This window comes from Bicyclus anynana, chromosome 5 (assembly GCF_947172395.1).
Source record: "Bicyclus anynana chromosome 5, ilBicAnyn1.1, whole genome shotgun sequence".
NCBI classification, from domain to species: Eukaryota; Metazoa; Arthropoda; class Insecta; order Lepidoptera; family Nymphalidae; genus Bicyclus; species Bicyclus anynana.
In genome coordinates this window covers 13,792,043-13,817,537 of record NC_069087.1, presented here as the reverse complement: position 1 = coordinate 13,817,537, position 25,495 = coordinate 13,792,043, and the positions used below count along the sequence as shown (strand labels likewise).

Sequence of the window (25,495 nt, the reverse complement as noted above, 5' to 3'; positions counted from 1 at the left end):
TCGGTTAAATTTTTTTGTTAAAAATATTTTATTTTTCTGTTTTTAGTGTGTAGCATTTAATTTTCATTGAAATCGGTTTATTAATATTGTGTCAAAATTAAAATAACGAAGTTTCCCGTAATATGGCGTTTGGCAGCGCCACAGTACGGGATTTTCTTTTCATTTAAACACAAAATTACTGCACCAATTTTCATGAAAATTAAATGGGTCTAATCTGAAAGTATACTCTTTCAAACAAAAAAAGAATTTTTAAAATCGGTTAAGAAATGACGAAGTTATGCAGTAACAAAAAAAAAAGAAACGTACACGTCGAATTGAGAACCTTCATTTTATTGAAGTCTGTTAAAAATGCACAAATGTTCACGCTACACAGAACAAAGTATATTTCAATAATTAAACGCATATTTTAGAAAATAGAAAGAAAGAAAGAAAGAAAATAAGTTTATTCACTTTTTAGTGTCACAAACAGTACATCCTATCTTAGATATTAAGTCTGTCTGTGACACCAAACAGAAAGGGTTTACAGCTCAGCATAAGCCGTTCATCGCTGGAAAATTTTACTAACGAAACGTTGCGTAAGTACCTACAAATAACTATAGTTATCACAACTATGTCGCAATCAGTGATCTTATTATAACACTGTATTTTTAAGATCGTAAACACGTGACGTAAGTTTTGTAAAGCCTACTTAAAGACAGTAAAATGTTTCTTATTAAATGATTACTTCATTGTTAGTGCAATATGAAATATCTCAACTGGGCAGCTATACTTGAGAATTGAGATATTAGAACGAGAGTCTGCGATAGCCGCATCTGCTTCATTTTGAGAATGCTAAGTTTTTTCCTGCCATAGGGACCTAAGTAAGATAGCCAATAGGATAGAAGACTCATATCAAATATAAATAATATTATTTTGTATAGTAGGTACATGGAATAAGGGTCCGAAATATATCGATGTCAGTTAATAAAAGTTAAGGATTTCATGAAAAACTTAATATAAAAATCATGTATTTTTTTTTTAATTTTTCATTTTCTGTTGTTCATTTTGTGACGTCATAATGTCGAGCTCGAGTCTCCTCTCAGAATGAGAGGGGTTAGGCCAATCCACTACGCTGGCCCAATGCGGATTGGCAGATTTACAGGTGTACAGGTTTCCTCACGATGTTTTCCTTCACCTTTTGAAAAACGTGATTATTTTTTTTTTAAATCCACACAACTGAAAAGTTGGAGGTCCATGACCCGGATTCGAACACATACCCTCCAGAATCGAAGGCAGAGGTAATATCCACTAGACTTTTCAAACGAACTTTCAGCTTTCACAAAATGAAGCATGTCTGACTATAGCAGGCTCTTAGTTCAATAAATGTATCAAATTAAAAGTAGTTTGTTTTCACAATCGCTTCTAACTCGTTCGTGCCAAGTACGGGCAATTATGTTGACACTACAAGTATATCAAAATGTTGGTTCAGTTTATAAGCCTCATTAGCTCCACAGCTCAGAGACTCAAAATCGAAAGGACTCAGGTTCTATTTCTATTACCAATCAAAACCTACCCTTGGATTCTTTCATAGATTTTCATGCATGTTGATTGAAGATAAAAGGTATTAAAAGGTAAATGGTACATATAGAGAAGTGAACACTGTGCAATTCCATGTGCAAAAATATATAATTATTCTTTACCTGATATATCGATTTCCGTACCCTACCGGGTACGTAGGGTGCGGCCGAAGCCTTCCTTCCACCAGCCAGACCTGGACCAATTAAGAAAACCTCAATCAGCCAAGCCGGGAAACGAACCCAGGACCTCCGTCTAGTAAATCCACCGCGCATACCACTGCGCCACAAAAGCTTGTCATAGACGAAAAAAGTGTGAAACGAAATGGTGCTGCAGAAAATGGCCTGAAAACGGAAATTCTGGCGAAAATTAAATGCAGGAAACTATTAAATGAGACATAGTGCTCACTCAGGACTCAGGAGAAATATAGGAGACTAGCTGACGCCACGCGGTTTCACCCACGTGGTTCCCGTTCTCGTAGGAATAGGGGAATAATATATACCATATCCCATATTGCCTTCCTCAATATCTAACACTAAAAGATTTATTCAAATCGGACTAGTAGTTCCTGCGAATAGCGCTCTCAACCAAACAAACAAACAGACTCTTCAGCTTTCTTTTTTTTTCTTTTCTTTTTTACTTCTCGAGACTGCATTGATAACAATAGAAAATTCACAAGTTATTATAACTATGAGCTATAAAAGCTTGTTTGTCAATGAACTTATTATCCAGGATATTTCTGCACCCAAACTCGGATGGGAAAAGTTTAGTAAATTTATTAACACTCTTTAAGATAGGACTAAGATTAAGCATCTTCAAAGCAAGCGTGATCCACCGTAGTCCACATCAACACCTATAATTAGGTGAGATCATGGTTATAAGCGAGTCTATTTCATGTAAAAATAGTTCAAAAGTCGAGTCATTTATCTTTAAATTAGATCCATGATGATAATGTTGACTGTAATTAACAAAAGTTTTGTTTCTGTGAACGTTATTACTAGTACAATGAAAATGTATGTAAAAGAAAGTTTATTTCACGTAACAAAAGTTGTTTATGCCTCTGTGTGCTACCGAGACGATGTTTTAATTATTCAAACAAAGTTGCATTGTTTGATAAGAGAAAGCTTTCTCTGCGTCCAATTAATTAAAACAGTCAGTTATTATTCTTTCAAAATTAAATTTTTGCAGTAGATGCGATATGAATATTTTTTATTCTACTGGTAAGTACTAGTATGTAAAAGAATTTATTAATTTACTTAAAAGCTTTTCATTTGTATATGTAATCTAGACTAATATTATAAAGCGGAAAAATTTTTTGTTTGTTTGATTGAACGCGCTAATCTCAGGAACTACTGGTCCGACTTGAAAAATTCTTCCAGTATTAGAAAGCCCATTTATCGAGGAAAGCCTTAGGCTATATATTATCCCAGCATTCCTACGGGAACGGGAACTACGCTGGTGAAACCGCGCGGGGTCAGCTAGTCCTTTATAAGTCATCATCATCATCTCCTTTCCCTTATCCACATATATGGGGTCGGCAAAATATGTCAATATTCTCCATTCGTCTCTTTAGTTAGTAGTCGTTAGTTGTAAATGATGATTACTATGATGATATTATAAATGTCACTGTTAATGATGATGATTACTTATAAAGGATGGACATCCACTGCTGGACATAGGCCTAATTCATGCAAAGACTTCCAAAGACACGGTCTCGAGCCTCCAGCATCCAGCTGCTCTCTGCAATCCGCTTGATGTCCTCGGCCCAACTAGTAGAGGGTCGAACAACAATGCGCTTTCCAGTGCGGGGTCGTCATTCCAGCGCCTTGGGGCACCAACGTCCACTTCGAACTATGTGGCCTGTTCACTGTCACTTCAGCTTCTAGACCCGCTGAATGGGGATGATGACTAGGTTTGAATATATTGATTTTTATGATACATTCGGGTAAATAGGGTCAACGTTAACTAATTTATACATAAAAAGCAAAGATTGTCTGGATATTTGCAAAATAAATGAGATTATAAAATTTCAAAAACTTTTTATCGTAATTAGATGAAAATTTATATAGTTTTAGCTTCCTTACATTAAATGTGACATTTTTTAATATATGAACTATAAAGATAAACGCACAAATAACAAAGATATTAGTAATTTTGTTTGAACGCGCATACAAATCTAACGATCATTACATTGCCTATGACGTCATTTTTTCGAGCCATTTTGTATGGGGCGTTTTCCAGGGATCCGCGGCAGCGCCGCAAATCTGACTCTTTAAATCCCTGTAGCTCCGAAAGTAATGATCTCAGATACCCTGTTCCTTTTACAAAATTGCTTTACTATTAGTATACTCTTAATTTATATAATACAATTTAAAAAACTGTCATCATCCCTATTGTCTGTGATGTTGGTTCTTCAGCGGATCTAATCATTTCTGATTCGATCATTCAGAAACTCCAAGTTTAGCTCGCTGCATTGCATCCATCTTTTAAAACTAGATATTATAATAAATAAAATTTTATTTGCTTACTAAAAAAAGTTATCTTTTGTCTTTATTATTTGCGTATTCTTAAAAAATCGAAAATACATAATTACAGTTTTAAAGGTAGGCAAGATACCTATGTCCTAATGTAGTTACTAATTAGATAGACAATACTAAATCTATAGGAATTACTCTTTTAATAAATAATTGTAGGTTATTTATCAGAACATTTATTATTAAAAGGTGATCATTAAATGAATGTTATCTATTAATTTTCCGCTTTTATGAATAGGTATCTTATGAATAATAAACGAACCGTGAAACGGCCCCATTGCTAACTTTATAGTTCCTTTATTGCATAAGAATCAAAATACTGGTAGCATTCTTATATTACCGAGTTATTTTACACTATTTTTTTTATTTTTCAACAATGTTTGTATAATACAAATCAATATTAAAAATCAATCAATCAATCAAAATTTATTTATTGCAAATTCAGGTTACAGTCAGATCTTATTGAAATAAACACCAAATTCCGCCTTACTGCTTGCAATATCCTTATAAAAAACACCTAACATTGTAATTTACAATAATCAATTCACACATATTAATTATTTGTAAGCAGGTGATAGCCCAGTGGATATGACCTCTGCCTCCGATTCCGGAGGGTGTGGGTTCGAAGCCGATCCGGGGCATGCACCTCCAACTTTTCAGTTGTGTGCATTTTAAGAAATTAAATATCACGTGTCTCAATTGGTGAAGGAAAACATCGTGAGGAAACCTGCATACCAGAGAATTATCTTAATTCTCTGCGTGTGTGAAGTCTGCCAATCCGCATTGGGCCAGCGTGGTGGACTATTGGCCTAACCCCTCTCATTCTGAGAGGAGACTCGAGCTCAGCAGTGAGCCGAATATGGGTTCATGACGAATTATTTGTACAGTGATTAATTAATTAGTAGGTACATTTAATATTTAGCAGAATAAGCCATGCAAAACAATAATCCACTCCTCCCGTTGCTTAAGTTATCCGTGGTAGACTTCAGATGGAAGAACCTCCTCACAATATGCGCCGTCACTTGGGTTATTGCCTTCTGTATCTGACCCTTGATTCAGCAGTGGAACGAAAGCTTCTCAAGGTGTTTTACCAAATTTATTGCTAGAGGATTCTTACTTGGGTAATGTCTCATTATTAGCCTATTTAGCGGCCCCCTACAGAGCCAGACGACCCTTCATGTAGTCGAGGAAAAATGGAGCTTCAAACCTTCAATGCTTGGCGTACCTACTAAAATTAAAAAAAAAAATATAACATAACATTTGAGACTCACCTAAATAAACCTCAACTAAATGGGTCCAATCTGAAAGTATACTCTTTCAAACAAAAAAAGAATTTTTAAAATCGGTTAAGAAATGACGAAGTTATGCGGTAACAAAAAAAAAAGAAACGTACACGTCGAATTGAGAACCTTCATTTTATTGAAGTCTGTTAAAAATGCACAAATGTTCACGCTACACAGAACAAAGTATATTTCAATAATTAAACGCATATTTTACTAACGAAACGTTGCGTAAGTCGTCGTCATCAACCCATATTCGGCTCACTGCTGAGCTCGAGTCTCCTCTCAGAATGAGAGGGATAAGGCCAATAGTCCACCACGCTAGCCCAATGCGGATTGGCAGACTTCACACACGCAGAGAATTAAGATAATTCTCTAGTATGCAGGTTTGTTTCCTCACGATGTTTTCCATCACCGATTGAGACACGTGATATTCAATTTCTTATAGTTGCGTAAGTACCTACAAATAACTATAGTTATCACAACTATGTCGCAATCAGTGATCTTATTATAACACTGTATTTTTAAGATCGTAAACACGTGACGTAAGTTTTGTAAAGCCTACTTAAAGACAGTAAAATGTTTCTTATTAAATGATTACTTCATTGTTAGTGCAATATGAAATATCTCAACTGGGCAGCTATACTTGAGAATTGAGATATTATAGAACGAGAGTATGCGATAGCCGCATCTGCTTCATTTTGAGAATGCTAAGTTTTTTCCTGCCATAGGGACCTAAGTAAGATAGCCAATAGGATAGAAGACTCATATCAAATATAAATAATATTATTTTGTATAGTAGGTACATGGAATAAGGGTCCGAAATATATCGATGTCAGTTAATAAAAGTTAAGGATTTCATGAAAAACTTAATATAAAAATCATGTATTTTTTTTTTAATTTTTCATTTTCTGTTGTTCATTTTGTGACGTCATAATGTCGAGCTCGAGTCTCCTCTCAGAATGAGAGGGGTTAGGCAGATTTACAGGTGTACAGGTTTCCTCACGATGTTTTCCTTCACCTTTTGAAAAACGTGATAATTTTTTTTTTTAATTCACACAACTGAAAAGTTGGAGGTCCATGCCCCGGATTCGAACACATACCCTCCAGAATCGGAGGCCGAGGTAATATCCACTGGGCTTGGTTGGCTGACACTCGTTTTTTTTCAAACGATCTTTCAGCTTTCACAAAATGAAGCATGTCTGACTATAGCAGGCTCTTAGTTCGATAAATGTATCAAATTAAAAGTAGTTTGTTTTCACAATCGCTTCTAACTCGTTCGTGCCAAGTACGGGCAATTATGTTGACACTACAAGTATATCAAAATGTTGGTTCAGTTTATAAGCCTCATTAGCTTTACAGCTTAGAGACCGGACTCAAAATCGAAAAGACTCAGGTTCTATTTCTATTACATCAAAACCTACCCTTGCCTTTTTTTTAATATATGATTATTTTAACTGATTATGCAATCAAAGAAAGCTAAATCGTTTGGGGGTATACGTGTTTGCCGGAAGGGTGGTAACTAGCCACGGCCGAAGTCTCCCACCAGCCAGACCTGGACCAATTAAGAAAATCTCAATCGTCCAAGCCGGGGAATGAAACCAGGACCTCCGTCTAGTAAATCCACCGCGCATACCACTGCGCCACAAAGGCTTGTCATAGACGGAAAAAGTGTGAAACGAAATGGTGCTGTAGAAAATGGCAGGAAAAACGGAAATTCTGGCGAAAATTTGATGCAGGAAACTACTAATAGGGACACATAATGTTCAATCAGGACTGAGGAAAAATATAGAAGACTAGCTGACGCCGCGCGGTTCCACCCACGTGGTTCCCGTTCTCGTAGGAATAGGGGAAAAATATATACCATATCCTAGCCTTCCTCTATATCTAACACTAAAAGATTTATTCAAATCGGACTAGTAGTTCCTGAGATTAGCGCTTTCAACCAAACAAACAAACAAACAAACAAACAAACTCTTTAAAATAAAAGCTTTATAATATTAGTATAAATTTTCCAGCGCCTAATAAATAATATAAGGTACTAGTGTAGTGTGCAGGACTATATTATTCCAAAAAATAATTAATTTACTTCTCGAGAGACTGCATTGATAACAATAAAAAATTCACAAGTTATTAAAACTATGATATATCCAGAATATTTCTGCACCCAAACTCGAATGGGAAAAGTTTAGTAAATTTATTAACACTCTTTAGGATAGGACTAAGATTAAGCATCTTCTAGGCAAGCGTGATCCACCGTAGTCCACATCCACACCTATAATTAGGTGAGATCATGGTTATAAGCGAGTCTATTTCATGTAAAAACAGTTCAAAAGTCGAGTCATTTATCTTTAAATTAGATCCATGATGATAATGTTGACTGTAATTAACAAAAGTTTTGTTTCTGTGAACGTTATTACTATTACAATGAAAATGTATGTAAAAGAAAGTTTATTTCACGTAACAAAAGTTGTTTATGCCTCTGTGTGCTACCGAGACGATGTTTTAATTATTCAAACAAAGTTGCATTGTTTGATAAGAGAAAGCTTTTTCTGCGTCCAATTAATTAAAACAGTCAGTTATGATTCTTTCAAAATTAAATTTTTGTAGTAGATGCGATATGAATATTTTTTATTCTACTGGTAAGTCCTAGTATATAGAAGAATTTATCAATTTACTTAAAAGCTTTTCATTTGTATATGTAATCTAGACTAATATTATAAAGCGGAAGAGTTTGTTTGTTTGTTTGATTGAACGCGCTAATCTCAGGAACTACTGGTCCGACTTGAAAAATTCTTCCAGTATTAGAAAGCCCATTTATCGAGGAAGGCCTTAGGCTATATATTATCTAAGCATTCCTACGGGAACGGGAACTACGCGGGTGAAACCGCGCGGCGTCAGCTAGTCCTTTATGAGTCATCATCATCATCTCCTTTCCCTTATCCACATATATGGGGTCGGCAAAATATGTCAATATTCTCCATTCGTCTCTTTAGTTAGTAGTCGTTAGTTGTAAATGATGATTACTATGATGATATTATAAATGTCACTGTTAATGATGATGATTACTTATAAAGGATGGACATCCACTGCTGGACATAGGCCTAATTCATGCAAAGACTTCCAAAGACACGGTCTCGAGCCTCCAGCATCCAGCTGCTCTCTGCAATCCGCTTGATGTCCTCGGCCCAACTAGTAGAGGGTCGAACAACAATGCGCTTTCCAGTGCGGGGTCGTCATTCCAGCGCCTTGGGGCACCAACGTCCACTTCGAACTATGTGGCCTGTTCACTGTCACTTCAGCTTCTAGACCCGCTGAATGGGGATGATGACTAGGTTTGAATATATTGATTTTTATGATACATTCGGGTAAATAGGGTCAACGTTAACTAATTTATACATAAAAAGCAAAGATTGTCTGGATATTTGCAAAATAAATGAGATTATAAAATTTCAAAAACTTTTTATCGTAATTAGATGAAAATTTATATAGTTTTAGCTTCCTTACATTAAATGTGACATTTTTTAATATATGAACTATAAAGATAAACGCACAAATAACAAAGATATTAGTAATTTTGTTTGAACGCGCATACAAATCTAACGATCATTACATTGCCTATGACGTCATTTTTTCGAGCCATTTTGTATGGGGCGTTTTCCAGGGATCCGCGGCAGCGCCGCAAATCTGACTCTTTAAATCCCTGTAGCTCCGAAAGTAATGATCTCAGATACCCTGTTCCTTTTACAAAATTGCTTTACTATTAGTATACTCTTAATTTATATAATACAATTTAAAAAACTGTCATCATCCCTATTGTCTGTGATGTTGGTTCTTCAGCGGATCTAATCATTTCTGATTCGATCATTCAGAAACTCCAAGTTTAGCTCGCTGCATTGCATCCATCTTTTAAAACTAGATATTATAATAAATAAAATTTTATTTGCTTACTAAAAAAAGTTATCTTTTGTCTTTATTATTTGCGTATTCTTAAAAAATCGAAAATACATAATTACAGTTTTAAAGGTAGGCAAGATACCTATGTCCTAATGTAGTTACTAATTAGATAGACAATACTAAATCTATAGGAATTACTCTTTTAATAAATAATTGTAGGTTATTTATCAGAACATTTATTATTAAAAGGTGATCATTAAATGAATGTTATCTATTAATTTTCCGCTTTTATGAATAGGTATCTTATGAATAATAAACGAACCGTGAAACGGCCCCATTGCTAACTTTATAGTTCCTTTATTGCATAAGAATCAAAATACTGGTAGCATTCTTATATTACCGAGTTATTTTACACTATTTTTTTTATTTTTCAACAATGTTTGTATAATACAAATCAATATTAAAAATCAATCAATCAATCAAAATTTATTTATTGCAAATTCAGGTTACAGTCAGATCTTATTGAAATAAACACCAAATTCCGCCTTACTGCTTGCAATATCCTTATAAAAAACACCTAACATTGTAATTTACAATAATCAATTCACACATATTAATTATTTGTAAGCAGGTGATAGCCCAGTGGATATGACCTCTGCCTCCGATTCCGGAGGGTGTGGGTTCGAAGCCGATCCGGGGCATGCACCTCCAACTTTTCAGTTGTGTGCATTTTAAGAAATTAAATATCACGTGTCTCAATTGGTGAAGGAAAACATCGTGAGGAAACCTGCATACCAGAGAATTATCTTAATTCTCTGCGTGTGTGAAGTCTGCCAATCCGCATTGGGCCAGCGTGGTGGACTATTGGCCTAACCCCTCTCATTCTGAGAGGAGACTCGAGCTCAGCAGTGAGCCGAATATGGGTTCATGACGAATTATTTGTACAGTGATTAATTAATTAGTAGGTACATTTAATATTTAGCAGAATAAGCCATGCAAAACAATAATCCACTCCTCCCGTTGCTTAAGTTATCCGTGGTAGACTTCAGATGGAAGAACCTCCTCACAATATGCGCCGTCACTTGGGTTATTGCCTTCTGTATCTGACCCTTGATTCAGCAGTGGAACGAAAGCTTCTCAAGGTGTTTTACCAAATTTATTGCTAGAGGATTCTTACTTGGGTAATGTCTCATTATTAGCCTATTTAGCGGCCCCCTACAGAGCCAGACGACCCTTCATGTAGTCGAGGAAAAATGGAGCTTCAAACCTTCAATGCTTGGCGTACCTACTAAAATTAAAAAAAAAAATATAACATAACATTTGAGACTCACCGTAATGATACACTTTTAAATCCCAATAATATAAGCACTCGATTCCAATGTGGATGTAATATACAAATATCAATTAATCTTATAAAGACACCAAGTCTTAAAACATTAACAAATCTAGGTTAGAATCACAAACTGGTCGGCTATACGAAAATAAAGTATTGACTCAAGTGCATTTATATCCTTATTGAATTCTAATAATGTTTTTATTTGAAACAGTAAAGTGAAAGACTAGTGGGCGCCTGTGACTTCCTCCACATGGAATCCCTTGACAAAATGCAACCTTCGCCGTTCTACCACAGGAATCTAGGCATTTCAGAGATCTGCACCGCTACGTCGTCGATATTTGTCGAACGTACTAAGCGGTTTAGTTCCTCTTTTCTTATACGTGCTGCAAAGATGTGGAATGCTCTTCCAGAATCCGTGTTCCCCACCACCTACAATATGGGTATCTTCAAGTCAAGAGTGAATAGACATCTTCTAGGCAAGCGTTTTCCACCATAGGCTGCATCATGGCTTTCCATCATGCATAATTGCAGTTAAGAACTTGCTTATGTTAAATTTTAAAAAAATCTTTATTTTTAATTTTTTAAAGCAGAAAATTTCGTCATAAGTGATTTTTGCTAAATTAAACACACCGTCTCCAAAGAAAAAGAAAATATCCTTTTCGCCATTTTTTTTTTGTTTATACCTATTCATGAACCCACGAAAACATCGTGAGGAAACCTGCATACCAGAGAATTTTTTTAATTCTCTACGTGTGTGTAGTCTGCCAATTGGGCCAGCGTGGTGGACTATTTGGCCTAATCCCTCTCATTCTGAGAGGAGACTCGAGCTCAGCAGGGAGCCGAATATGGGTTGATAACGAACGAACCTATTCTGCTCCTATCGATCGTAGCTTTATCATAATTATGTCATAGTTATTCCGTTTATAGAGCTATTAGCCCGTAAGTATAGACTGTCATATAGACCTATACTATATTTAGACTGACACAAAAATAATTCTTTAATCCTAACCAGTTACTGAGATAAGCGCGTTCAAGCAAACAAACAGAACAAACAAACTGTTCAGTTTTACAATAGTAAGTATAGATAGCAGCACTTCTGATGAAGTGTTATTATATTTCACAATAAAAATAAAAAAAAAAAACAAAATGCCGATCCCTCAAGTTTTAATATTTCACAAATTCATCTACAAGGTCTAAGCTTGTTCCCTAGAGGACTTTAAAAATAAAAGCTACAAAACAATCTCCCAAGGTAGCCTTTGGAACATTTTATTGCATTGGCACAATTCTTGAGATTGTATATTACGAGTCTTATCTATTACAAATAAATAAAATTAAAGTGTCTGTTTGAAATTTTAAATTAACAGCTCTATTGGATGTCTAATAAGAAGAAAGTTTATTAATTTAAAATTTACTCATTTCATAAAATCAATTATTAAATTTCTCTGTTTGTTTGTATGATCTTTGGAACGACTGGACCGGTTTCAACAAGATTTTTATTTACTGTTGTTATTAGGAGTATAAATAGCCTCAATAGCATAACGCTAAGAGCGGTCGGACTCATCACCGAGGTGGTGGTTCGATCCCCGCCCCGTTGGTCTATTGTCGTACCCACTCCTAGCACAGTTTTTCCCGACTAGTTGGACGGGAATGGGAATATTGGTCATTGGTCATAAAAAAATATGGCAAAAAAATAAAAAAAAGGAGAAGTTAGGCTACTTTTGTTTTGTTTTTATTTCAAACGTACAAAGTCAATGGTAACAGCTAGTATTACTATAAATGGACAATAAATAGTAAAGTCTGTATGAGGATAACGGTATGGTATTTTTTCTAACGCGTCTTTGTTTGCCCTTTTTATGTAACTTTGATTTTATTATTAACTATACTTATTGTTACTAACAGTTAATTTAGAAAAAAATTTCAACAGTTAGTTGATTATAAGTATCAAGAATCCGGTGCCTATTAACAACACTTCGTGGATATCATACAGTAGATAGATGACATTTCTCAGTTGATTTGATGTTTAAGGTTGTTATTAAAGGCCACATTAGTGAATAAGCCAGCAGGTTAGTTATTTAGTTGGTTACCATACAATCACAAAGTACACGAGCTACTATATGTACTATAAGTATGTATGTACTTTATGTATGTGTAATATCTAATATTGTGTTTTGGTATTATGATTTCGAAAATTCTATATTACATAAATATTTTGAAATGTGAAATTACATAAAATTACAATAAATTTCTAATATGAATAAGAAATTAACAAAATAAATTCACTTTTACTCAATCTAAAGTGCATAAGAATTAACTGTTACGTTGGTATTTTTTCGTTTAATTTTTTTTTCTAGAGAAACTTTATCTTATTTGCTAAACGGGTGAATGAGAAAGTGTATCAACAATAACTTTATATTTCTTTTACACTTTTTACAACGCCGTTAAAATAGAAGTGTGAAAGTGAATTGAAACCAAAAAAGTTCTGATAGCAATATGTCTTGGTTTTTTACGTTTTCATTCAGGGTATTAGTTAGTTTTTATATCAACTAGAGATCCGTTGAGCCCCGAAATGACCCCCCTTTACTTTTTACCTGAGTAAACACAAACATTAACTTAATTTGTATTACAGAAGTAGATTTATGGAAATTACAAGAAAAGCTATAACAGCTAAGGTAGAAATTGATATTTGAAGAGTTATACTTAGTCGACCAACTTAAAAAACGTAGTTTGAAGTCGTAAATTTCATACCTACTAATTATACAAGGTTGTTAGTAAAATAACTCGAGAGTCTGTTCAAACTAGAAAGCAAAAATTAAGCATGGGTATGTTATTGTTGAGGACTCAGCGTTCAAAATTGTTGACGAGTATATATACCTAGGACATACAATGTATGTATACCTAGGGCAACGTTCGGGAAACTCCGTGACATCTTTTCGTCCAAAATTCCTCAGTGCCTGAAGACGAAATTCTTCGAACAGTGCATGTTGCCAGTGATGACTTACGGATCCGAGACCTGGTCGCTAACTGTGGTCCTGATAAAAAGGCTCAAAGTCACTCAGCGGGCGATGGAGCGAGCTATGCTTGGAGTTTCTCTGCGTGATCGAATCAGAAATGAGGAGATCCGCAAATCCAAAGTCACTGATATAGCTCAACGCGAAGCTGAAGTGGCAATGGGCAGGCCACATAGTTCGAAGAGCCGATGGCCGTTGGGGTCCCAAGGTGATGGCGACTCCGCACCGTAAAGAGCAGTGTTAGTCGACCCCCCAGTAGGTGGACCGAGGACATCAAGCGCGTTGAAGGGAACCGCTGGATGCTGGCGGCTCGAGACCGTTTCGTTTGGAAGTCTATGCAAGAGGCCTATGTCCAGCAGTGGACGTCCATCGGCTGTTAATGATGATGATGATGATGATGATGATGATGATGATGATGATGATGATGATGATGATGATGATGATGATGATGATGATGATGATGATGATGATGTATATTAATCACGTCTATAAAATGGTAAATATTCAATTAAAAAAATATTAACTTCCCCATATTATAAGTATTTTTGCAATAAAAGTGTTTCAAGCGCCTATTTAATCTACGGAATCCTACACTGCGCGTGGCTTATCATGCCCTTTTTTATGCTGCTTATCCCCCCGTTTTTTTTATTTGTAGTAGATTATGCAGGAAAACGGACCCCACATAGTGGTACCACGCTAGGAAGAACAAGAAGACGATTTTGACTTGCGCTTGACTAGGACATTATAACTACATGTTGGAAAGCAATGAGGTCTTAGGGCATGCTTGCTAGAATTATTGTCTATTCATTCTTGCCTTGAAACTGAATAAAATTAAATTGTAAGTGGCAGGAAACATGTAGACAACGGAACTACTTCCATTCGTAAGAATTCGCACTGCAAAGTGTATAATATACTTAGCTTGAGTTTAAGCGATTTGAATAATTTTTTGTTTTGTATATACTCTCTACTATATTTTATCAGACCCTCATCTGTTATTCATTTGTTCACAGTTATAGTAATGGCCGCAATTAATTAGTCAACCTACGTGCAATGTGTCAATGTGATTATTTTCTATCATTTGTTTCTTATCCCAATTAAATAACAGATGAGTGTATATATTTTGTATGCTGGATCTCGTACTACGGACTTGCAACCATCGAGACTTGTCTATGCGTCACATTACTTTATTAACAGACTGTCAAACGCTACTATGGTGCTGCTTCGACCGCTCGTGTGCCCGCTGTTAGCGTGAAATCTTTGTGATGCGGCGCCGCAACGCATCGTGTGCCCCGCTCTAAGTGTGTGTTTACATTCAAACGATACAAGCACTACACATAACTTTAAAAAAACAGGGCGTTTAAGAAACATAGTCCGATACTTGTTATTACGATTGACTGCACACAATTAATATATACAACAATTACGCCTTACTTTTATTATAATTACTGTTACAACAAATTGAGAAGACCATGTGTCATAACTTTTATCATACAGATTATCTAATGAAGCATATTCGAATAGTGTACACGCGATATCGCGTGTTCTATGTTCCAGTGAGCGCCTCGGGCGGTTGGAGGAAGTGGGCGTAACAAGTACGCTTACATGCTGAAAGTCTTCAGTACTTTGCTAGTTTAGTTCAACTGGGACACGGTTACAGCGATTCCTGACAGCGAACGGAAAAGGACCACAGTATAAAAGTGAATAAATATTATGACCTAACAAATGAACTAACTAAAAATGGCTATGTAGCTAGTCTGTACGTCGTAGAAGTAGGTGCGAGAAGATTACCAGCAAAATCTCTTTATAACTTGCTTAAATACCTTGGTTTCTCTAGTGCAGCTAGTTCTACATTAGAACCAGTATCCAAATCTGCTCTAATAGGATCTTACCAAATTTGGCTAGGCAGGGAGAACAACACGAGCAGAGAACGGGGAGGGTTTATCGATCGTCAAGGAATTCCTTAACCCTACATCCTGTAGTCACAAGTTCAGGATTCTGTTCGGAGTTTATCTCTCTACCAGGCCAGACCCGGCACCCGACCGGTGAATCCATGGAATGCTAAGTTATTCGTCTCATATAGGCTTCCTAAGAAGGCCTAAAGTCAGTCAGCGAGTGATGGAGCGAATTATGTTATTATGAAATGAGCAGCTCAGCGAGTCGCGAAGCTGTGGCAATTGGCAGGCCACGTAGTTCGAAAAGCCGATGGACGTTGAGGTCCCAAGGTGATGAAGTGGAGACCCCGCAACGGAAAGCGCAGTGTTTTTCGACCCTCTATTGATGGACCGAGGACATCAAGCGCGTCGAGACCTTGGTGTTGGGAAGTCCATGAAAGAGGCCTATCCCCAGAAGTGGATGTGCATCGGCTGTTAATGATGATGATGCTTCATTATTATACTTCATAAATCTAGACAGGACTAAGTTAACGTACTTTGTTTATAACTCATTATTTTCAGTCTACTACGTGGTCAACGTTCTTATATGAGAGGGAATATGGCGCTTAGATCCACTATGCTGATCCAATGTGATTTAGAACGCTAAAACAGTGAAAGATTTGCTATTGCAAAGACGTACGTGTTAAACACTCCGTGACCGGCCTGTGTCATCGGTCCACCTTACCATGATTCCCTTGATGACATAAGTCTTTAATTAGTTAGCTCCCTCGTCCACGTTCATTTTCCGCCCGCGGACCATTCTGTTACCCATTCCGTCAGGGTCTTTTCATGTGAACTCGGTTCTTTGTCGAAGAAAGATTGCGCGCGTTCTCTTATTAGTTTATCTATTGGGACAAGACCGGTTATAACAAGTGCTGCATCTGTTGAGATGGTTCTTTTTTTGTTTTTCTGATTGGTTAAGTGCCGTAGGCTCCTTATGGGACCTCAGCGGCGTCACCGGGGGGTTTGGGCGAGCGCAGAAGCATCGCCTGATGGGGCCCGAAGGCAGAAGAAAGTAGTGGGCGAAACGACTCTCTAAGGGCGTCTCCTCTGAGACTCGGGCCTCGACTTAGAGGGCCGTTCGGGAAGGGTGTTTTGGCCTGAGTGTATCAGTCCGGGCGCCCCCGAAATCGTGAGTTAAAAAGCCCACGTCTGGGTGACGTCAGATATCGGGGACCTCGTCTTCGCCGGCGAAGACGCTGTGTAGCTTGTGTTTGTGTTGCCTGGGAAGCATTGTCGTTCGTTATGTCATCGTCAGGATCGTAAAGGACGTTTTTTGGGCGTCTAGATCTACAATCAGCGTTGATATCGGGGATGTAGCTGCAAGCCTCAACCACTAGTTGGTTGGGGTGGGTGGTGGCTCTCTCAAAATAAGTTTTCGAGAGCTGTTTCATATATTGGGCTATTGTGGGGAGATCTAGGTCTCTATGTAGGTCGTTATTGCGCACAAACCACGGAGCGCCCGTGGCCTGACGCATAAATCGGTTCTGAAGGACCTGAAGGGGTTTTAGGGTCGCCTTTGGGCGATGGGCAAACACTACACTAGCGTAGGTCATTATTGGACGGATGCAGGTCTTATAGAGAGTGACCTTAGAGCGAAGGGATAATTTGCTTTTAGCACATATCATAGGATAGAGACGACTCATCACATAAGCAGCTCTTTTTCTGGCTTTCTGTATGTATGCTCCAGTTATGCCTATTGCCATTCGCCTCTGTACTGCCTGTAACTTTTACCCAGTTACCCTATTCGTGCCAAACTATTTTTTGTGCTCCAATTTACCACGAATAACGTTTCAAAGCAAGTTTCAAGTAAGTCTAATTCCATTGACCCGGATTCAAATTGTGCAGAAAAAAGCGTATCACTTGCAACGCCTACAAAAACTGGGAGCCGATAATTTAATGAATATGCGAGGTGATATTGCATTGAACTAATGAACCGATAGCACCGATTAAATACTATCGTAGTATGTAATTCTCTTGTTATCAGTTAATTTTCAGTTACATCACGAAGAAGTTTTTATATGCTGTAAAACCGGACGCGTATTTGAATGTGGTTACGCCATAGCACGCCACGCCTACGAAAAGTCATTAAAATGTGTATCGATGCACTAGTATGAACTGATTTGTACGTAATCGAAGTACGATTTTCGATTATTATCGAGTATCATTGCATAGTATACTTTAAACACCTGGATATAAAGTTTAAATTCGTTCACACATTTTCACTGCTTCCGTTTTAAATGAATGGAGAGAAAGGAAATATTGTCACCTTATTGTAGGTTATTCGCTTACTCGGTGTCTTACGAAGATAATGTTATCCAAGGTTGTATATCATTATTAGATACCTACGTTACAAATTCACTATATAATTCACGATTTATTCTTTCATTTACTCTTTTTTGTTTTTTGAGCTCTGACTTTGAAAATTAGAGTCTACCGATCAACACTACGCTTTACGGTTATTTACAATTAATTATTTACGCCTGAAACTGAAAGGGGTGTGGATTTTCATCTTCCTTCTAGTAATTTCCGTCCGCTTCTATCTTAGATTGCATCATCACTTACCATCAGGTGAGATTATAGTCAAGGGCTAACTTGTAAAGAATAAAAATATTATATAATTACGCTTAGGTCATATCTGACAACTTAGGATTGGATATTAATAATTACTTTACCTCTGACAAGTTATGAATATACTTCATTAATATTAGTTAACTTGTCGAATAAGAAAACTAAAAATTATACCACACTAAATAAATTAAGTAGGTACATAGTTACATACATAAACTTCGTTTTTGTATTTCAATATATCGCCAGTCGATTCGAAAACGTTTGAGAACGATTTTTGTACGTTTCGTACTAAGTCCGTTCGTAATCGAAATGAAAGTACTCTGCATTGTATTTTCTTGTATTAAGATTTTATATTATAAAAGTAAACCAATTGCGTATAGAATGATAATTACACCATTAATAAATGAAAGTTTTACTGGTTCGTTCACAATATAATTAAAAAAAATTACATATTTTGGATTTCAAACATACATTATTTGCAAATAGCTCCACTGTAAGGACGCGGGACTAAACATCAAGAGGTAGTAGGTTCGATATTACAGTTGTTACACTCATTCAGAGCTTTGCTGTATTTACGTCTGATGAGAATTACCTACAACGATGGAACGAGCTATGCTAGGAGTATCTCTGCGTGATCGAATCAGAAATGAGGAGATCCACAGAAGAACCAATCACCGGCCTAGCTCAACGTGTCGCTGAAGTGGCAATGGACGGGGCACATAGTTCGAAGAGCCGATGGCCATTGGGGTCCCAAGGTGCTGGAATGGCGGCCCCGTACCAGAAAGCGCAGTGATCCCCACCAGGTAAACTGACGACGTCAACCGAGTTGCAGGTATTCGCTGGATGCAGGCGGCTCAGTATCGTGATGTTTGGAAGTCCCTATAAAAGGCATGGTGATGATGATATATACCATACATCCAATTAATATCATACCATACATGTGAAATAAAGAAAGTTCTGGACAATGTTTACATCAATTTAATATTCCATGAACAAGTGGATATGCAAATACGCTGTATGTCGGTACATTCTTCCACGCCATAGAGGTGTGAGAAATAACTCTTATCTATACCGCCCCGTCACAATGAATCGAATACCGTTTGCGGCTACTACATTCAAAATATTTAGAAAGTACCTTCATTACCAACTAACTAATATGTATCTCAAAGATTTCTAGAGCATCTCTAATATTATAATTATTTGACGCTTTAAATGTTTTAATGGGCATATCTTTGATACGTCTTTGTAGTTTCATTTTATTTAATTTATGTAATTTATATAACATGTATATGAATACATTTTTTCTTAATTAATGTCTACACGTAATTGACTTGGACCTGCCACTATATTTTATTTCATTCTTTTTACTAGTTTTTTATGATAACTTTTGTACCTTATTTACTTAATAAAACTATTACCTTTATTACAAAAGCTAAGCTTAGATTAGGGAATCCCTGATTTAAGCTAAACCTAATCTTCCCTTCTTGCGTTTGTAAGTAACACTTGAACAAGTAAACAAACAGCTGTTTTGGAGTCTATAATATTTAAGTACATATAATATTTTATTATAACCTCTTTGTCTACATGGTTATAGATTATGTTCTGGTCTGTGAACTGTACGGTCAAGTCAGAGTTTTAAAGGTATTTTCTCAGCGTCAAAGAAACATCATTTTCAGCCGATGGGCAACCCCTACTGAATATAGGACTTCCGAATATTACGGAATACGATATAATAATATTATAACACGGTTTTGAGCCGCATGCATCCATTATACACGCTAAATGTCATCGTATATGGACGCCTTCGTAAGCAATAAGTTTTACTTGAATAATAAGTCAAAAATGGGGAATACCAACAACAAACAAACACACCAAATCACATTCTTATTTGTATGTGAATTATGAAGCTAGTGATTATACAGTTACTATCCTTTTCAACACCTTCACATATTACGAGCACAAAATGTAATTAAAATGAACACGGAATGTATACGTTTCCGGCTAAACTTTGCATAAAATTAGTTTAATTTAACTAAAATATAAAAGCGTTGTGCCTTAATCAACGGCCGAGAGCTGTGGGTATTTGTATCTAAGGCCGAGAGTCCTCATTCGCACGAGAGTTTTTTTTAATGGACGTTAAAAAAGCGTATTATGTTAGATGAAGGTCTATTTCCAACGCCCAAAATTGAAACTGCTACACTGCTCGAAACAAAAAACACTGTCGTGTTAACATAATACTTGGGAATGCATTTGTTGTATTTGAACGCTTTTTTGACAACCGTTAAAAAACCTCTCGTGCGAATGATGGCTGAGTTCTTAGGTAAAACGTTCACAAGTAAACATAATATTAATCAGTATCATCACAATCCAGCAAAAGCAACATTTTCTAACAAACATTTTTAAACCACGAAGTAATATTCGCACAGCGGGACAAGCCGCAGGCGGCAAGTGTCCCACAGTGTGCTAAATTAAATAGATAAGCAGCACGATTTTTTGCTTATAACAACATATTTGTAACTTATTGTTTGTGAACTAGCCACATAACAAACAATTCACAACAACGACAACCTCTATATGATGTAAGTATTTGGTAACACCAAAAGCTTTAGCGTTTTCTATGTTCTGTGGGTATCGCTACACCATCAAAGAGGTCATAGTTTCGTTTCCCAAGTCGGTTTCTTTTCAATTCTGGTTCAAGTCTGGTCTTGTGGTAGGTATGACAGTGGCTAGTGCTCGGCAAAGACTTCGTCTTATGTCAGCCACTGACAATGTAGTAGTCACATGTCTGCAGCGCTAACGGCTTGACATCCAATAAAACTGATCGTGTGTTGATCATGAGGTATGGGGCTTATGGGGCTATAATCCCCATATATGGGGATGTATGATGATGAGTAGAAACCGTCAGATGTAAGGGTGGAATATAGTTCATGTACTTTATGAAACATTTACATTTCCCTATTTCGTTTAAAAAAGTATTCTAAACATATCTATTACAACTAGCCGACGCCCCGCGGTTATAACCGTGTAGTTCGCCGCCGAGAATAAAGGGCCAATTATGAAATAGCTTATGATACTCACAAATAATGTGGCTTTCTAGTGGTAAAAGAATTTTCAAAATCGGTTTTGTAAATCCAGAGTTTGACCCCCACAATACCACAAACTTTACCTCTTTATTGTAATAATGAATATGATAATTCCTACTCTATATGTGATAAAAGTTAACCCCTATGTTACTGAAATGAAATAATACGATTTTCTCGGGAAAGTAGGTAAGTGATAGGTATCTAATAAAGCATGGGACGTCATTAAGTTTTTGTATTATGTCAGCCACGATGTGTGTGTTGGTCGCTATGTGCATGACATCATGCCGATCGCGACCAACACACGATCACTTTTGTCGGTTGTCAAGCCGTTAGCGCTGCAACCATGTGAACTTACTCGATCATCAATGGCTGACATTATGAGTCTTAATATCGTAATTCTCATAAAAAGTATTGAAAGCTATGTACACGGTAAGTTCTCACGAGCATTGCCGCGTTCACAACAACAGTCAGACAACCAAAACATTATTCTTATCATTGAGACTGACATTTCGAAATGTCAAAGGCTGGTCATTGCGACCTCAGCATAATAGACAGTATTTATTTATGTATCACGAATTGACGAAACTATGTAATCAAACAATGCAAGCCTATAAGTAATTAATATTGCCTCAATAGGCTTTGGTTCGATCCCCGCCCCTTGGATTACTGGCCCACTCCTAGCACTGGCATTTTGCTTAGGTTGAAGAGAAAGGGGAATGTTGATCAAGTTAAATCTGGATTATAATCAACAGAGACTGGATTTATAAGAATGTTTTTCCTCGCACATGCAAATTGGAACTAACTTGTTAGCGATATTTCCCAACACCTTATGATGTTTGAGGGTCCGTTTAAAAAATGGTCGGCAAATCTAGCCATATGCCACATTGATTCTCTTAATAGCTATCGCTTCAAAATTAATAAAAAAATATTGGAATTACATTCTTTATCATATAATGATCTATTACCATATTTTCTTTTTTGCATCGTTAATCAACCTTAGTGTGGATTTTATCCTACTCCTAACAAGTTAGCCAGCTTCCACCATAGATTGCATCATCACTTACCATCAGGTGAGATTGTAGTCTAGTAGAATAAAAAAGTATCGAACCTAGGACCTCATGACTCGATTTGATAGTCACTAGACCAACGAGGCGCTGAATTTATGTTACAAAATTTATACTCTTAGTTCACTTCTTGCAAAAAACTAACCATAAAAGTCAAAGTAGGTGTAATAAGCTAATTCGTGACATATTTATGAACATTTTCTATGATATTTTTTGTTACAAAATTATCTTAATGCTCCATCATGTTTTCTAAATTAACGTGCGAATAGATATGCCCTAATTTTTTATAACTAGCGTAAATAATATTGAAGTAGGTGAGCATGAAATATTTTAATACCTGAACATAACACGAGTATTCATAATTTAATTATTACATTTTTAAAATTTTATGTTATCCTGAGTGTTCTACTCTAATTATCACTATTTACATATTATGTACTTGAGTTTCTCAGTTTCTAATGGATTTGAGAGAGCTCTTGTTATTTCATATAAATCGTGAAGAGAAATAGACAAAGGACATGTCCCAAAATGGGCCTTTATTGTTTCACTCAAAAAGTTCAAAGTGTTTATAAAACGCAAGCTTTTATTAAAGTCTTATTATAGTGTTAATGAGTATTTCTATACTAATATTATAAAGAGGAAAACTTTGTTTGTATGTATGTTTGTTTGTTTGATTGTAATGAATAGGCTCAAAAACTACTGGACCGATTTTAAAAATTCTTTCACCATTTGAAAGCTACATTATCCACAAGTAACATAGGCTACATTTTATTTTGAAAAAAAATAGGGTTCCGTTAGATATTTGGGTTTTTCGGACACAAGGTGTAAAAAATCAACCAGAAAAGTAGTGTAGGGGTAGATAGGAGTAGGGTAGGGGTAGGGGTAGGCTATGGGTAGGCTAGGCGTAGGCTAGGGGTAGGGTAGAGGTATGGTAGGGGTAGGGTACTTGAAAGTTTACATCGAGTTTCACGCGGACGAAGTCGCGGGCGTCGGCTCGTAAATTATACGACTGTGTGCTTAGTTTTAAATTAGTTTGTAAAATGGTGATAAATAAAAAAAAATAAACCTTGGCTGAGTTTGTTGTGGGCTCTTCTCGGACTAAGGCGCGTTTGGCGTTTTGACTTTGACTTTTGACTTATAATTTTTTGTTTCATATCCTTGTCTACAAATTAAACACTTTTACTGTATTGTCTAAATACAGTAAAAGTGTTCAAAACAGCCAATAAAAATAAGTAGAATATGCTCCATTAGCTTTGGAGCCAAATATTTCTAACGAACGTACTCTTCCAGGCATAACACCAACACCAGGCCAGTGGCGGATTTACCAGCAGGCTAAGTAGGCTGGAGCCTAGATCGGCAGATTTTAGGGGGTCGCAAATTTGGGCTAAAAATTTTCGTCTTATACAGAAATAAAGAAAAATTTTTTATTTTTTCATTTTTTCTAAATAGACTTAGGCATGACTACAATCATGCCTGGAAAGCAATGATGACGTCTAGGTTGGAGCGTGCCTAGAAAATGCCTATTCAATTCAATTCTTCTTTATGGCTTTTATTTGTGCCAACTGGGCACTGTTTATCTCGCCAGTGTCGAGTAGATGGAGGAGGCACGATGGAGATTGTTTGGTGAAGGCTGACAAGTTTAGTTTGTAGCGTGCCTAGAAAATGCCTATTCACTCTTGTCTTGAAGGTGCACGAATTATAAGTGTTAGGAAGCACAGAAGCCGGAAGGGCATTCCACTTCTTCGCTGTTCTTATCAGGAACGTCGATGCGAAACGTTTTGTGCGACTGGACATTGACAACAAAAGGATGCCAATTTGCACGGTGTCTCGCTGTTCTGTGGTAGAATGGGGATGAAGGGACTTGATTAAAAATATCCTGTGCGCACTCTCCGAAATATATTCGGATATTCGGACAGGATTTGCATAGAGTATACAAGTATACTAACAGTAGCCTGTCAATATACATATAACAGTATAGTCTATGTAACACAAAATATTAATTTGTACAAACGAAAAGGAGATTTAAACCCACGTCTTACTAGACACGGGCATAAGTTAGTTATTTCTGCATATCGTCTCCAAAGAGTAAAAAAATCTTTTGTAGGTTTGGGTGAACTCTTCTATAAAAAGATCCCCAAGACTGTGATGGATCTGCCAATGCATAGCTTTAAGCAATGTGTTAAAAAAACATTGAACAATCACTGAACACTCTGTAAAATATACTTTACATTGAAGGTACTATGTACCTACTTATAGCCTATATTTTATTACCCTATAGACAAATTCGTAAATCTGCCACTGCAACAAGCTGCTACTGGGAAATTCTTGGAAGAAAGACTAACTCATTATTTGAAAGCCTAGCTCGATACCCAAGACCTCGTATTCCAAAGCCCCGTGTAGCTTGTAAACCAATGAGGACTATACCCTACATACCAACCGTAATTCGTGACCTTACATTATGAGTACCCTTGCATGTATTTCCAATATCACGGTCAGTCGGTAGTCAAAATCAATTTACCTAGAGAACCAGTGAACCAGTTATCATTATGTAGACATCGGCGTGCCAAATTGACCAAATTCTACAAAATACAACAACGAACTAAACTTACGACAAGAGACCACAGCAAAATTTCAGAATCAGAATCAAAAAAAAATTAAAAACACAACCGATCAAGAAAATACAAATTACTCAATTTTTGCTTAGATTTTATTAAGCTTAGCAATTTATAAACGAATTTATCTTTCATATGACACTGAAAACCTCAACCATTTTTTTACATATCGCAAATACAAAATAAAAATGGCGTCGCCGCTTTCTACCAACTCAGCTGATTGACGCGTTGCAATCTGGTTTATTTTTGTTAAAGTTAAATATATTTCTTATTATTTCTCATTTAAAATTTAATATTATCCATATCAGGTCTTATACGACTATATATAATATACATATCTTTAATCATTGCTGATGTCAAAAAAATAATTTATGAAAATGTTTATTTTCTTAATAATGAAAGCCCGTATAAATAAGCACTAACGATTCTATTTATCACATACAAATAAAATAAAAATAAAAACGCTTTTTAATAACAGTTGAATAATTAAAATTACAATTTTAAGATTTTCCTTCCATCTAATTAGTATTACCTAATAACGGTATTTAATAATTAAAAACTATATTTTTTTACTGAAAACCCCTCAGGTAAAAGCCTCCTAAAAAAGCTCATAAAATTATACAGA

General features: G+C 36.3%; 1 protein-coding gene across 1 annotated transcript in view; it reads right to left on the bottom strand.

The window, feature by feature from the left end:
- The window catches only part of LOC112052135 (pre-piRNA 3'-exonuclease trimmer), a 494,504-nt gene extending 470,664 nt beyond the window's left edge, over nucleotides 1-23,840 (bottom strand). Inside the window, exon 1 of the mRNA XM_052881443.1 lies at nucleotides 23,783-23,840. The gene's annotated coding sequence lies outside the window, so the exon portion shown is untranslated. The remainder of the gene's footprint in view (nucleotides 1-23,782) is intronic.
- Between the last annotated feature and the right edge of the window lie 1,655 nt (nucleotides 23,841-25,495).